At 45.0% G+C, this 16,704-nt stretch overlaps 1 long non-coding RNA gene across 1 annotated transcript in view; it reads left to right on the top strand.

Moving 5' to 3' along the window:
- Positions 1-16,704, top strand: part of LOC147747084 (uncharacterized) — a 435,738-nt gene that overhangs the window by 326,986 nt on the left and 92,048 nt on the right. The gene's annotated exons all lie outside the window — the stretch shown is intronic.

The raw sequence follows: 16,704 nt of genomic DNA, 5'->3' as shown, positions 1-16,704 counted from the left end.
AGAGCCTTGGGATGAAAATTGACCAGGAACTATCAATGTCTAACCAAGTGTCCGCTGTGGTTGGCTCATGTACGAACCTGATCAGGCAACTACGCAAGCTTGTCCCTTTACTTTCAAGGAGTTTGCTTCGAACAATTGTTTCAGCTTCGATTGTGTCTAGAATTGATTACGGCAACGCATTATACCTAGGCCTCCCAAAATACTCCATTAATCGCCTACAGGTCATCTTAAATGATGCAGCTCGTCTGATATTTGGAGCACCAAGGCGAACCCACGCCTCTCCCTTACTTTATAGGCTGCACTGGCTCCCTATGATACAAAGAGTTGAATTCAAGAGCTTGTGCATCTGCCACAAAGCTATCCACGGTCAGGCTCCAGCCTATATAAAAGATAGGCTAAAAATCTACGAACCTAAGCGCGCCTTGAGATCCTCCGATTCCCTCCTGCTATCTTGCCCACGTTTCAAACTGGGAACAAAAGGAGGTAGAGCTTTTTCAGTCCAAGCTCCCACCATCTGGAACAAGCTACCGGAGGCGCTCCGTAGAGAAGCCAACCTCCTCCGCTTTAGGAAAACCCTGAAAACTTTACTTTTCAAGGATGCGTTTACATCTCCGTAGTCAAGTTAACATCTCTTTATCTTCACTCCGTCTTTGTTGCTGTACTTTGTCAGTAGCGCTTTGAGACCTGTCGGTGAGTTGGCGCGATACAAAACCCAGTTACAATTACAATTACAATTAGGATTTTGTCTTAAGTCTGTCCTTCGTCTGTCCTTCATCTGTCTTAAGTCTGTCTTAAGTCTGTCTTAAGTTTGTCTTAAGTCTGTCTTAAGTCTATCTTAAGTTTGTCTTAAGACAAACTTAAGACAAAATCCTAACTTCTGTGAATACCAAAAGTAATAAGTTCATTCTGTGAATGCCAAAATAGTATTAAATTTGGGATTGAGTCTTAAGTTCATTCTGTGAATCAGGCCCTATGTGTTTATCTTGGCCACATTTGCTGGGCTGGCACAGGTCACGTCAGGCTATGTCTTTTGACAAATTGCTGCTTATTTGGAAACTAGGATGTACTTTTATTTCTTAGATTGCAAAATGAGAGGATTTTGTAAAAGTGATCTAGGTGACAATCGTCTGGGGTACAGGAAAGGAAGGGCTGTAGGATGTCAGTTTATTTCTGACACACAACCACATTAAAGTAGCAAATGAACTACACACATATTTCAAATTATTTCAGCAATTAGGAAAGCACACGTGAGGAACATGTTTTTAATTCTGAAGTGTGATGGAAGCAAAGATCAAAGGATCAAAACATATCAAGACACTTTACTTGTGATGCACAAATGAAAAATATTTTGAAGTCCATTTCTCACACTTTATAATGTTTGCGCTCTATAGTATTACCCGTAAAACTGCATGTCTGTGGCAATTTAGTGGCCATTTCAACCAAAAATGTGTTATCTGTAAATGACAGTGCCCTGTCACAGCAGTGCTCCATAATGCACCACCAGCTGCATACAACACCCATACCACTCTCCTGCTGGATTGGCACGGCACATTTGCTACACTTGCTTTTCTGAGTGATGCTCGGATTTTTCACAACTCCTATGATTTTAGTGATATGACATTAATGGCAGCACCCCCACTCCGAAAATTGTTCCAGCACAACTGCTTATGATGTCCTGGTGGGGAGTTGGGTGTAATGAATGGATGTAGTGTAGCGTTGCCTCATATACTGAAGGGGATTTCTTCTCTAAGGTATTATTATACCCCTTGTAATGTCCTGATCTAGAATGTGTCCCTTTGTGTTTCTGGATGTCTCTATTGTAGCTCTGTGTAGGTATTTCTTTTCTTTTCATTTAAGCAGCAAAAGTAAATATATGTGCTCCACTAAGGTCCAGCGCTGATTCCACATGTGCCCAGGGAAAGAAAAGGTAAGTTACAAATGCTGCTATAACCAACAGGGCTGGCTTTTTTTTAATTACGAGCATCTATTATGTATAGTCACCCATTTTTTCAGGTGTTTTTATTTCACTGACAAAATCTTTTTCCATATGAAGCAACCACTTCCCATATGCCAACTCAGTTTTTCTGTGTATAGGCTGATTCCAGTGTCTGAAAATAATCTGATTTGTGCTTGTTCCAAAAGTTTCCAGAGCATCCACACCCTCAGACACACACTCCTTTCCTCTATCATAGGCTTTAATCATGTGCAAGATTCATTTTATTTTTTATTTTATTTGTGTAGTGCACATTTCTAACCAGGGGCAGGAAAGGTGGAGAGGAGAGGACAAGAAAGGCAAAGTAGCAGAAAAGAAAGGTGTTTATTCTCTTACTAAACAGTAGGTCAAAAGAGATTTGTGGAAGCTTTAGAAGAAGAATATTCCATATAGTGGGGCCAGGACACTGAAAGATGGTCATCCTATATGGATGGTGCACTGAAACATATTGGCAACAATATTGTAAAAGGTTTGGTGGACCATGCAAAGAACTTTAACGTGAACACTATTCTTTCTCTGCAGCCAAACGGGAGAGAGACATGCTTCTGAAACATGACCACACATCATGTGGTAAGACACTAAATGCACAGCCATTTTTTGTATTATCTGGAATTTGGCACTTTGATATTCTGCAAGATTGAAGAAGAGATTGGTTCCATAGTCAAGACTGGAGAGTAGGGGATGGGAGTCCCACTGTGCTGAGGGAGAAATGGAAGCATTTTCTTCAGTATTCTCACAGGAGCAAAGCAAGAAGTGAACGCTATAAATATCTGAGCATTCTGAGATAACTCATGATCTAACCAGAAAACTATGGGGCATTTTATCAACAAATAGCAATATTTATTGCTAAGTAGGGTTAGCAGCAATGTTTTTATCGCCGCACATCACAGGATTTTATCGCTGAGATAACGTGCTATTAGCAACGTTTATCCTAAAAGCGATAACATTCCCGGCGATAGTGGAAAAATCTGTGAATATCGCTGAGAATACAGTGATATTCACGCATTATTGCTAACAGGGTCTTAGCCATTATATCCACCTCCCATTGGATATATGGCTAAGAACTGGTCTGAGCAGGTGTTTTTGGAGCTTTTGGAGATATTCGCGCTTAGCGCGAATATTTCCATCGCTACGCCTGTGTTGCTAATAGGCGATAGCGATGTTAGAGACTGCTTTCAGTCGCTAACAGGTTGGGTACGCCCACTTTGCATGTCATTAGGGATAAATATCGCTGACATGCAAAGTGGGCTACAAACCACTCGCTATCGCCTACAAGCTGTCGCTAACTGCTGTTAGCGACAGCTTGCTATTAGGGCAATAGTATTATTGCCACTTAGCGGCCAATAACGGCCGCTAAAGCGGCGAAAATTGCCTATCGCCCCCCTTGATAATATGCCCTCTACGCTTTTACTAGGCCTTGGAAAACCTACATTATCTCAGCGTAATTCTAATAAGTTAAGGAATTTAACATTATGCTTGTTATGCGAAATTCCCAGGATTTTGCCATTTCACCACTTTGCATAAATTGCATGCCATTTGTGGTAAAAATTCACAGTGAAAATGGCATTCTCTGTAAAAATCTACTGCAATTTTGCCAAAATTTATGTAAACGCAAAGTAGGCAAATTTCTAAAACCCCTTGCTTTTGCTTTTTTTGGGCTAAAAGATTGCCCACTAAACAGATCAAAGAGCTTGATTCCACACTGTGCGTGCATTTCCCAAACTAAAGAATTTCTGGTTGGTTCCCATTCAACTTAACCTCTTCGCCGCTAATGACAAGGGTAACTCGTCATGGAATTTCCATTGATTTCAATGGAAATTACATTGATATGCAGGCACCACCCTTAGCATCCAAGTGGTTAAGAATATTGGCCACCATCTAGTTCTGGACTGCGAGTAAGCAATTAATTAAGACGTGGTAACACAGAGTCGGAGGCTAGGTTTTGAGATTTGAGTAGGATGTGAGTTTTGTCAGTATAAGGCACCAAATTGCAAGTTAAAGCACAAGATGAGCTCCCAAGGGGATGACTATTTATACATTAAAAAGAATCAGAAATAGAGTCACCCATGAAGAACTGCACAGTTATTTGACCACATTTTTAACCGAAAAGGAGTGCGGGAGACCGACTGAGGGAGACCGACTGATCCCAGCCTAAGGAAGAGGATATGAACGAGTCCAGAGCTAATCCACCTGGTCAATCCCTTTCAGTCAGTTGATGACAACAGAGTGGTCCACTATGTTAAAGGCTAGGGAGAGGACAAGCAATAGCAGTCCAGCCAGGACACCCTGGTCCCATGTAGAATGAAGAAAGTCTAGAGTGTCACTTGGGCAGCCTCTTTACTATCACCTTCTCTAAAAACAAATTGGGCCAGAACAAGAATGCCAGTCTTTCCACAAGACACCTACCTAAAAAGTGCTCCAAGATCTTCGAGAGGGGTCTAAAGACCTTAATTAGATCCAGACCAGCTGTTTTCAACAACAAGAACCCAATGCCCTTCTTACAGAATTGTGAAATAATTTCTTTGTGGAAAAAGGAATTGATTACCGGACACAGGCAATGTCGGGTTTAGGGCAGTGCGACTGGTGCGACCGCACTGGGCGCTGACCTGTGGAGGGGTGCTTACCTGGGGAGGGTAGCGCTGGGTTTAGCTATAACTTATGATGGGAGATTTGAGGGGCACTTTTGCCCGGTGGTAGTGAGAGAATCAGAAGAGGAGGTCATGGGGCGTGGGGGCGCCAAAAATGATTGTCTCACCGGACACTACCATCACTAAAGCCGGCCCTGGACACAGAAATGGGGTCAGGGTTGGAACAGAGAATTTAAGGTGATAGGTGAGCATTGGTCATCATTGATCTTTCTTTTAAGTTACAGAGCACTTTGTACTTCCATAGGAGACATTGGTGGAAGCTAACTTAGTGGAGAAGGCTGAAGGTTCCCTCAAGTGTCTACCAGCATAAGACCCAGGGGACAAGAGTGTCCTCCGTAGCTCTGCATATACCATCCCTTTGAGGAGTTTGAACCATACATGATGTGACATAGACTTCCATTTCACAGAACAGCTGCTATATAAGGCTATATATCTTTCACAAATGTTTCTGTGTCTATATAACTCTTCTGTGGTCAACACACTGAAGCTTCATCTTTTTGCAATAACTATTGTAGGAAGCATCATGAAAGGGGGAAACAGGCCGTTCGAGCAGCAATCTGCCAGGGCTGGTTACTGTTCCTGGTTTGTCCCTGGTGGGAGAAAGTAGAAGGAAGACAGGAAGAGACAGAAGGGAGACGAAATGGGCAGGTGAGATCACAGGAGAAAGTAGAAGTGGAATAGATATTGCAGCGGGAGAAAACAGCGTAGAACAGCTAAGGATGAAAGGGGAAGTGGTCAAAATGAGGAAGAGAAAGCTAGATAAAATACCAGTATAGGATTTATTTGGAAGCTAATACATATTGGGGCTTCTTCACAAACTGCGTTTTGTAGTACGTTTGTAGTACTACAATAGCACTGCAAATGGATTACAAAATGCTACTCACATACTTACATGTGGCTGTTCTGCCTCCATCCCCCCTATCTTTTTCTGTGCAGAGATCTTGGCCTGAGTGCATAGCCTCGGCACACGCAAGTATGAGTTTCAGTACTAAAGGTATGTGGGACAGAGTTGGGAGGCTGGAAAATGGGGAGTTCTCACGACTAAACGGGAGGGCATCAGGGAAGAGTTAGAAGGGTTTTATGGACGGTTGGAGAGGGTATTAGGGAGGGGTAAATAGAAGCCAAAAATGGACTCAAAGCAGCTGAAACTGACTCCACCTAAGAGCTGGAACTAGTGACTTAAAACACCATTGGAAATGATTTAAAAAGACATTGAACTATCTAAAATATTAAAAAATATAAGTTAATGTTAAATAATTATATAAAATAAACCTTTATTATTTAGTTATAAAATACGTTAACAATATTTTTCTAATGTAAATATTGATATAACATTACATTCGAATAAAATATACTTAAATTATTTGTATTTAATTCTAATCATCACTTTTAATAATTATTAATCTATGATAAAAAATGTATTAGGGTTTCAGTTCAAAATTAAGTTAATCATGCTGTATATATTTTCCTTCTACCCTACATTTCAAATATATAAAGTTAATTTACAATAATATTTAACATAAAAAATATGTTTACTTGTTTGTTTTGTGTTAAATAAACTTTTGTCATTTTCTCTTTGATTTACCATAACGAGACACACTACAGCTGGGGCAGAGATCCCCAGTACAGGGAAAATTAAAAATGAAGGGCCAGATTACGATAACGGTGGGATGTGTCCTGCAATCGCGTTTTTGGTGGTCCTCCCGCCACCTCCTCGGCAGTCTGACCATCCAATTACAATGGCGTGTTTCCCCTGAGTTTTTGCTTTCTGACTTCCCAGTTTTTACACTGTTTTGCTGGCATAGTGTTTCTGTTTACTTTTCTCACTGCTGATCAGTGGTAAAGTGCAAGTCCTCCTGTGGTAAACTAAGTTATGAATTGGTGTTTCCATGATTGGATATTTGATTTACTTAGTCCCTGTTAAGTGCACTGAGTGTTCCAGTACATGTGAATCAAATGCTACTAGTGGGCCTACAGCACTGATTGTGCCACCAACGTGAGTAGCCCTGAAAAGGTAACTCGGACCCGCCATTGCAGAGTCTGCGTGCAGCTTGTAACTGCCATGTCGACTTGGCCAGGGCACACACTTGTCAACCCCTCACCTTCCCTTTTCTTACATGTCAGCCACCCCTAAGGTAGGCCCAAGGTACCCTTGTGGGCCGGGCGCAGTGTACGTGAAAGGTAGGACATGCCCTGGTGTGTGTGGCATATCCTGTAGCGAATTACGGCCAATTTCGTTTTTCACTATTGCAAGGTTACCTGTTCTCCATAGGACATAATGGGGTATTTGTTTATAGCATCTCATAAACATGACTGGCCTGGTGAATTAGGTAGGAAAGTAAAGTTTAGTATGCCTGAACTCAGAATCTAAAGATGCATATTTTAGTGAAGGTGATTTTTACATTCTATGTTTGAAAATACCACTTTAAGAAAGTAGATATTTTCTTGCTCAGTCATCCCATGTGCCTCTGCTCGAATGTGGATTGCCTGCCTGTCTGGGTATTGGATGACAGAAGGCTGGGGAGCAGGAGTGGCTGTAGATAGTCTAGGTGGGTCAGGAAAGGGATGAATAGGGCTGGGCTGCAATTGGGGAAGGGGAGGATATTTCCTTGCACATCAAAGGGCCTGGTCTGCCTCTGACCATGCAGTCTCAACCTCCTGCCAGGAAGTCACACCAGAGAAGGCAGAACTAGTTCTGGCTGGGCACAGACACTCTCTGCCTAAAAGATCTAAGAATTTTGGGAAATAAATAGTGGGGCCCAGACCCCTGAACTTTAGAACTCTTTTGGATCCAGAAGACTGCCAAGAAGAAGAGCTGGAGAAGCTGTGAGGAGGAACTACCACTTTGCTGTGTGCTTTGCTGTGTTGGTCTGCAGTGGCTGCTTCTGTCTTGGTCAGTGAAAGGACTGGATTGAACTTTCTGCAATCTACTTTTGTGAGTTTCTCCAAGGGCTCGAGGTAGAGCTTGCCCCCTGTTCAAGAAGTCTCAAGAACAGCAAAGACTTCTGCCCTCAGCACTGGGGACTGTGTGTTTTGAGCTGCAACAGAGGAAAAAGCAACCCAAAGCCATCTATGATGCCGCTGCCGACTCCTTGTCCTGAAGGCACCGCAGAGGGTACCGCCACAACGTCGCACCGTGACCCTGGTCTCACTGACAACGGCTGCTGATGCCACCACTGAGCTGCTGCTCGCACCGCAACCTGTGGGCACCGCACTCTGCACCGCCTCGCTTCACGAGGACACCTTGGCCTCGCTGACAATGCCGCTCCATGCCGAAATCGACGCCGCTGCTTGAACCGTGGTTTGAGGGAACCGCTTATAAAGTTGCATGATGCACTGTCCTTATCCTGCACTGCAGCCTTGGCCTACTGGTGCCGGCGCCATAGACTCCAGACAACAGCGCTCCAGCAACGAAGGCGCCGCTACCAGCACCCTGACAAGCACCGCATTCATTTCACACCGTGACCCTGGTCTCACCGACGCCGCCATCTGACACTGCAACTGAGCCGCTGCTTGCACCGCAACTTGAGGGCACCACTGACCGCACCGCTGCACTTCGCCCCACAGCACCCAATGCCTGCCGACGCCAACACTCCTGACTTCAACAGAGAGGAGTTCGATCTGCAACGCATGTGACTTCGAGGGCCCCGACGACTCCTGCATGACCTCCGGAACCGACGCCTGTGGACGCCGTGCTTTTCAGAAGCTCAACGAGAGGTCGCCAACGCCCTTCATTTTTAAAAGGTATTGTTTGCGGGTCTTCCCGACACCATAGCTGGCCCTCGACGCCGGGGTCAGCCAGAACTGTTTGGATTTGTTTGTTCACGACGCAGTGATAGCTCTGGACAGAACTATCGACTTCAAGGAACTGTTTTTCAAGGTTATTTTTATTACTGAAGATTTCTAAGTACTGTATTGTGGATTTTTATTGTTTTTGGGTCTTGTCTTAAATATGTAAAAATATTGGATTTTTTCTAAACTGCTGTGGTGTCCTTTTGTAGTGCTTACCCTGTATTACTGTTTGGTTATGTGCAAATGCTTTACACACCTCTAATATAAGCCTGACTGCTCGTGCCAAGCTACCAAGGGGGTGAGCAGGGGTTATTTTAGGAGCGTAACTACCTTATTTTGACTAGAGTGGTGGTTTCTGCGTGGCATTGGCACATGCCCTAGCAAACCAAAAATCCCATTTCTAACACCCGCCAAACTTCCCGCTGGGCTAATCACGTCCTGTTTTTCTGTTAATCTTTTCCTCGTGGGACACCGCCATATGCGAGTCGTCGGAAAGGCAGTAAATGAGCCCAGAAATTGAGCAGAGAGTGATTGTGAAGTTGTGTGCTGCCACTGTTGCACATGTACAGCGCTCCAATGCCTTTGTGTCGAGTTTGCATTATATCATACTGCAAAATATTTAATACAAGAAAATTAAGCCCTACACTGCAATCACGTTCTTGGGCATGGATGTACATTAAGTGAAACAGCACTCGCTCAAATGACAGTCACTGCATTTCAGATGTTCAGCAGTGGCACAATACCTAAATGTATGGCAGGAGCTCCATTCTGGGAGCACTGTAGTGTAGGCAGCATTGGCATCCGGCTTGTTTTCAATGGTGAAGCGTAACCCCGCCATGTCTCAGCCACTATGAAACTGCCAGCCGGATGGAAACTCCTAATACGGGATGCTTGGCGGCCGGCTGTTCTGTGGAGTACTTGGTCCCACTGCTGCAGCCGAATATCGGTCACACCACCAAAATAGTAATTGGTCCCTTAGTAAAAAGATTTTTATGTTAAAGATTATTGGAGAATCAAAGAAAAAATTCTAACACATTATTGACTTAACTGGTGAAGAGTGGCTTAAAGGGGGCAGTCTGGGATGGTAGTCATAGTGTGGTTTCTTGAGCACTGGAGGGTCATGTAGGGAAACACTTTAGTGCTTACTCAGGAGATAATTTTCCAGGCTTTTGGCTTAGGGTACTCAGTAATCCTCTAGTGTGTTGGCAACTCCATTTGAGTGGGTGACATTTGAAGAGGTGGTTCTTGGTCTCCCATTGGTGTTATAGCCATGTATTGTTACGATCTTGCAAGGCAACTGCAATTGGAAATTTCTTCCTTGATCACACCTTAAGCTTGTTGTTTGATTGAAGGGATGTTTTCTGTCTTAGTGATGTGTCGTGGTGGGCATTGAGGGTGTGTACTGCAGCTGAATACATTGAAAACTGACCAGTTGATGGAATTTTAATATACAGATCTTGACAGGTGGTATTGATCAAGTATGTGGCATTTACACTATAATTAAAATATATACTACTATTCTAATCCCTTGCCTATATTATGTGAGAGGGCGCCCCAGCAAGGGGAGGTCTGAGTTGCTCCAGCAAAGATATTGCTTTTCTAATTTATGCTATGTGGAAAGGTATTGCTTTTTTTAACCAATCTCTGAGTCACAATGTGAAGCTGCAAAGTCTTTGCAGTTAGAAAATGGCTTTCACTCAAAAGCAAGAATAGAAATAATCTAAAAGTTGGCTGTTTGACCTGTCATCCTTAGGGCGGTTTTCCCCCAACTTTTTGCCTCCCAATTTTTCCAGTATCTTTAAGTTGGCTTTAGGACGCTGATCACTGCCAGTGCTAAAGTGCTTGTACTTCTCCCCTAAACATGGTGGCATTGGTGTACACCTGATGGGCATATTTAGTGAACCTATAAGTCCCTTGTAAAGTGTTAACCTGTATACCCAGGGCCTGTACTCGAAAAGCTACTGGTGGGCTTGTAGCGCTGGTTGTGCCACCCAGACAAGTAGCCGTTCAAACCTGTCTCAGGTCTGCCATTACAAGCCCTCTTTGCTCAGTTTTCTGCCACTTAGACTTGGCATTTAAAACCACTTGCCAAGCCTTAAAACACCTGTTTATTACACGTAAGTAACTCTAAGGGCAAGGTGCTATCTAACTAAAATGCAGGACATGTACTTTTAAGTTTTAAATGTCCTGGCAGTGACAAACAGCTACATTCGTTTATCACTACTGTGAGGTCTACTCCTTCCATAGGCTAGCATTGGGGATTCCTTAAAATACTTTTTAAGCTGTAATCCCTGTAGCTATGTCATGCTTAATATATTTGGAATGGTGATGGCAAACCCTCTTTAGCGATAAAGTTGGAATTAGCATTACCATTTTTGAAATGCCACTTTTAGTAAGTGTTTTCTGTTGTTAAGAAACAATGGTCCCTCACAACATACAATAATCACTGTAATTCACGTAGAGATATAAAGATGTCTATGGTTATATGTCCAACTGGATGTAATCATTTATTGTGAACAATTACAAGAACAAAATACGAGTGGGATATTTTACAACATAAAATTGGGGAAACAAAAGATCTCAGGCATAGAGGTAGAGTGGCCTTGAATGCAAATCAATAATTAGCCTAAAGAGCATACATTGTGGCACCATAGCACATATTTATAAAACAAGAATAAGGTTATGTCAGGGGGCGAGAAGACGACAACGTTTCAATCCTTTTAGCAAAATATTGGGATCATCATCAGGACATATCGATTGATGCCTGAAATGGATGCCTGTTAGAATTGAAGGAAGGAAAAAGAGAGGTATCCTAGACAACAAGAAAGGCATGAAGGAGAGAGAAGGGAGGAGGAATGAGGGAAAAGAATATATTATTAAAAAAAGAGAAGGAAGCACAGAGAAATAAGCAGTGGTCGGTGAGGCATGCACAAGTAATGAGCATGCTCAGTACTATAAAATGGTGTCTAATAGACACAAACAATAAACCATATGTAAGCCATTGTCAGTGAGGCATGCACAAATGATGGGAATGCTCAGTCTTGTCATACGGTGACAAGAAGGACATCAATCCGCCAAATTGAAACAGTTAATAAGTGAGTAGTGAGGCAATTGAATGTGGTACTGCTGGATTCATTGCCTAAAATGAAGACTGACCAAGGTAATGTAGTGAGCGGATCAGGCATGAAGTAGTGGAGGCAACTGCCTGACATGAAATATCCGATTGGCTCTGAATTGGGTAAGAGAAGGTGAAGGTCAGACAGTTCTGACTCAAAGTTTCTTAGGGTTAAGTGCACGGTTCTAAATCATCAAAGTGAATAACCTGAGACTGTGTCCAATGAATGACAATAGATCCAAGCAGGGTTCCTGCCGAGGTCAATTGGTGAGCCGCGGCATGTCCAAGCATATGTGTTAACTCAAGGGCCATGGATCGGTTACTATGAGGAAAATGAAGGGGAATTAGTTGGTCTAACTGGAATGTGTGAGGTTGCAGGGACACAGGGGACGCATATGCATTTTCCCTCAGAAGTGAGCAGAGGCCTTCGAAATTCCGGCTGTGCTGTTCCATGAGAATTCACGTTACTGAGGGTCTATGGAGAAAATGGGAAGTGTAGACGCTAGGAGGTTCAAAGTGCCCCACAACGATGACATGGCTAAGAATGTATGCGAGTGGAGTGTTGCACATCGGTTTAACAGACAGTGAAGTGTTGTGGCCATATTGGAGTGAGGAAATAGAGACAGTAATGGTGTAAGTCTCCATTAGGGAAGCAGCATAAGAATGAATTTGACAGTAAAACAAAAATGTGGCATTATGGGAGGGGCAATGCTTTCGATGAGTAACAGATAGTATACAGTTATGGTGTGAGATATCACACAAGTTACACATGCAAAAAGAACAATTGATGAACAGAATGCAGAATAATGTCATATGTCGATGTCAATGTAACATGCCTAAATCCATTGTTTTATTGCTCCTCATGCCATTCCAGTTTGGACCCATTCTGGATCCTGCGTCCAATGAGAACAGTCCAGCCCGAACTGCAAGGCCAGGACGTCCCTGGACAGGAAAAAAGCATCCTAGGACCTGTTTTGGGGCTTCAGCCCTCATCAGCCAGGATAGCTTGACTTCAGTGGCATGCAGAGCATGGGACCCATGTCTGGGCATACCCATTCCACTCAGAGAGACAAATGCAAAAAGAACAATTGATGGACAGGATGCAGAACAATGTCATACATTCACCCCAGTACAGAGAGCTGGGCCTAAATCCATCGTTTTGTTGCTGCCCATGCCATTCCAATTTGAATCCAGCCATATGCAAATCAGTCTTGACCCTGCATCCAAGGGGAACAGTCCAGATCAAACTGCCAGGCCAGGTCCTCCCTGGAGTGGAAACAAGCATCCTAGGACCGGTTTCGGGTTTCACCCCTCATCAGCCAGGATAGCTAACTCCAGTGGCATGCAGAGCACGGAACCAACGTCTGGGCATACCCCTCTCACTCGGTGTGACAAATGCAAAAAGAACAATTGATGGACAGAATGCAGAACAGGGTCATACATTCACCCCAGTACAGAGAAATGCACCTACATTCATTTTTTCTTTGCTCTCCATGCCATTCCAGTTTGAACCCAGCCATATTCAAATCAGTCTTGGCCCTGCACCCTATGGGGACAGTCCAGCCCAAACTGCCATGCCAGGTCCTCCCTGCACTGGAAACAAGCATCCTAGGACCGGTTTCGGGGTTTCCCCCCTCATAAGCCAGGATTGCTTCACTCCAATGGCATTGAGAGCAAGGGACCCACGTCTGGGCATGCCCATCCCACTTGGGTTGACAAATGCAAAAAGAACAATTCATGGACAGAATGTAGAACAATGTCATAAATTCACCCCAGTACAGAAATCTGGCCCTACGTCCATCGTTTTTATGCTCCCCATGCCATTCCAGTTTGAACCCAGCCATATACAAATCAGTCTTTACCCTGAGCCCAATGAGAACAGTCCAGTCCAAACTGCCAGGCCAGATCCTCCCTGGACTGGAAACAAACATCCTAGGACCGTTTTCGGGGTTTCACACCTTATCAGCCAGGATAGCTTGACTCCAGTGGCATGGAAAGCACAGGACCCACTTCTGGGCATACCAGTCCCACTCAGGGTGACAAATGTAAAAAGAACAATTGATGGACAGAATAAAGAAAAATGTCATAGGTTTACCCCAGTACAGAGATCTGGGCCTAAGTCCATCGTTTTTATGCTCCCCATGCCATTCCAGTTTGAGCCCAGCCATATACAAATCAGTCTTTACCCTGAGCCCAATGAGAACAGTCCAGTCCGAACTGCTGGGCCAGGTCCTCCCTGGACTGGAAACAAACATCCTAGGACCATTTTCGGTCTTTCAACACCTCATCAGCCAGAATAGCTTGACTCCAGTCGCATGGAGAACAGGGGCCAATTGTCTGGGCATAATCCCGACCCACTCGGGGTGACAAATGCAAAAAGACCTATTGATTGACAGTATCAGTATTTCCAGACATTTCATCTCTATCTCACATTTCACGTCATGAAAATACCATGTAATACTGTCCCCTCAAATGATTTAAAACTAATTTGTGCAAAAAGCGAAATAAATCTGGTGGTAAAAACAACCAGTGACGTTGTTACCACTGTATGGTATTACCATTACATTTTCCACTGACCTCTCAATTAGTTGTGCTTTAAGAGGCAAGTAGAGAATAGTGTCATAAAAAAGACCCTGTGGCCCTATCAGAAACTCTCTGTTGGGTGTTGCGGGGGTGCCTGCTGTTGTGGTGTGGTTCTGTTGGGTAGGCCTTGTAGTGGGGCACCATAAATAAAGACATACACACACTGGTAACTGGGTCAGGAGATGAACCCCTTTTATTTTAACCCCCCGGGCCACGCCTGGCCCGTGGATGATGTGCTGCATACATCCGGTCCCAGCCCCTGGATAAAAATTCCGCTGACCTGCTACATCCTTCCCCAGGTTAGTCTTCGACAGCAGTCTCTTATGCTCAACACGCAAAGTTCTGAAGCTGTCGACTAGGTTAAGGGTTTGGCCTAAGGCTGTAGCAGTGGGATTGGCTTCAGATAGGTGGTTTATCCAGCAACTGCGTGATTGGTCAAGAATCTTGGGAGAGTCCCTGAGAACCTGCTGGGTCCAGATCTTGGTGGCTCTAGCCGGTAGGGCTGAAGCTGTTCCTTTCAGGGTCTGGAGGGCCCTTGTGGTCCTGCTTGGCGTGAGCAGATGGGAGTTCCTTGAACCACAAGACGCCACATGAGATTTCTTTGGTTCCTTTTCGGACGGTCACCATGGTGCCGCTGTTGGTAACAACTGTCCAGGTCCCTGGCTTATGATTGGCTCGGAACTTGTAGCTGGGCTGACGGTCCTTGGGGATCACAGTAATTCCTGGCAGTAGGGACCATTGGGCTGCCTGGTGCCGGGTGCTGACCTGTTAGCTCCGCCACTCGCAGCGTGACTGGGTGCCTTGGAAGTCGTGGGGTGGAGGCTTCGAGGCAGGACAGACTGGGATCAAGTCTCTTCGTGGCAGGACCCAGCCTACGCAAGAACTCTCCAGGCCGTCCAGCAAGGATCTTGGAGGGATTTTCTCCAGCATGTAACTATTTCGGCATCGGAAGACAAAGAGGAACTGACCAAGATATGGAGGGTGTGGAGTGAGCTGAGCGCCACCCAGGATGCAATCCTGCTGCGAGGGTCCTGCCTCGTGATCCTGAGAGCACTAAGACAGCAAGAAACGCTACTAGCTCATGGCGGACATTAGGGCACCACCAATATGAAGTCCAGAATGAGGGAATAGGTCTGGAATAGGGAAATGGTGGAAGAATTTGTACGCAAATGCCACGCCTGCCAGATGACCAGCCTGCCAGGACATCCAGCCCCTGTGTTCACTGAAGAACCCTGCACCGATCCATGGTCAAAGCTGAGTATGGACTGCAGGAGTTTCCCCGGGGAAAAGCCACACTGTGTTACCGTCTGCAATGTCGCTGGTGCGGGGTGGAGGGGCAACGATAGTGGCACAGGGCGCAGATTCCATCCCCCTCATCGTCAGTGTTGTGGTGTGACTCTGTTGGTTAGGCCGTGTAGTGGGGCACCATAAATAAAGGCATGCACACACTGGTAATTGAGTCGGGAGATGAGCCCCATGCGGTTCCTCCCCTTTTATCTTAAACCCGCGGGCCACTTCTGGCCCGCGGATGACGTGCCACATACATCCGGTCCTAGCCCCTGGAAAACAAGACCACTGACCTGCTACACCTGCCAAGGTGGAAGAGGTCACATGGCTATATCCATGGGAAGAAAGCATCATAAATAATGAGAAAATGCAATCCTGCAGAGAGAGAGAGAGGTGGAGGAGGGAATGGGGTAGGGTGGGAATCGGGGCAGCGCTGGGTCGGGTTGGTCTGCCCTAGGTTTATTCATGTTGTGAACACGCCTGGCACATTTGCCTGCATGGCACCTCTTGTGTGAAGTTTGTTCTAGTAATTCCATCTCTAACCTCGCTAAGGAAGCCTGGTAAACCACTTGTCCTTGGCTCTCGGTTTGCTGTCAGGCAAGTCAGCTCTACAAGGAAACATCAAAACCCAAAACTAATTGTGAGCAGTTTGAGGCCACAAAACTTGCTGACTCTGCTGCTGCTGTCTGGAAGCAACAGGCAACAGCTGGAGTTAGAATATTGTTCTGTTCTTGCTTCAGACATCAGGGATGTGACTAATATTATTGTTGAAGCGCTAACCTTTCTTCTTTTCTGTCCCTGTCTACCAATAGAGATTTGTATGTTTTTTCTCTGTAACTGTGAAGGTGGGGGTAGGGATATAGGCAATGTTTTCTAAAACTATAAATATGGGGGCAGATTTACAATTACTGGAGCATCCCTGCATATCGGCAGAGATGTGCCAGTAATTGTGCGCCGCAGCTCCACCACCCTTGATGCGCCGCATTTACAATGCAGCGCACCGTGGGGCAAAAACGGCACAGATCGCATCTGTGCCATTAAAAGCGGCGCATTGCTGGAGTTGCGTCGCAAGAGCGACGCAGCTCCAGCTTTGATCAGGGGGGCCCTATGTGCACAATGCTGCGTCAATCCTTACGCCTGCTTCAAGCAGGAGCAGGGTTTTGAAGCAACATGGGCCGAAAAGTGACTGAGTGAAATCTTTTGGGAGGCATTCCTGTGCCGGAACGCCTCCCCCTGCGATGGTACACCTCTTCTAGCGCAGGGCTTTACAATGTGACGCATCTGGG

Source organism: Lissotriton vulgaris, chromosome 1_1, assembly GCF_964263255.1.
Source record: "Lissotriton vulgaris chromosome 1_1, aLisVul1.2, whole genome shotgun sequence".
Lineage (NCBI taxonomy): Eukaryota > Metazoa > Chordata > Amphibia > Caudata > Salamandridae > Lissotriton > Lissotriton vulgaris.
Note: the sequence above shows the minus strand (reverse complement) of the source record. Positions and strands in the feature narration are given on the sequence as shown.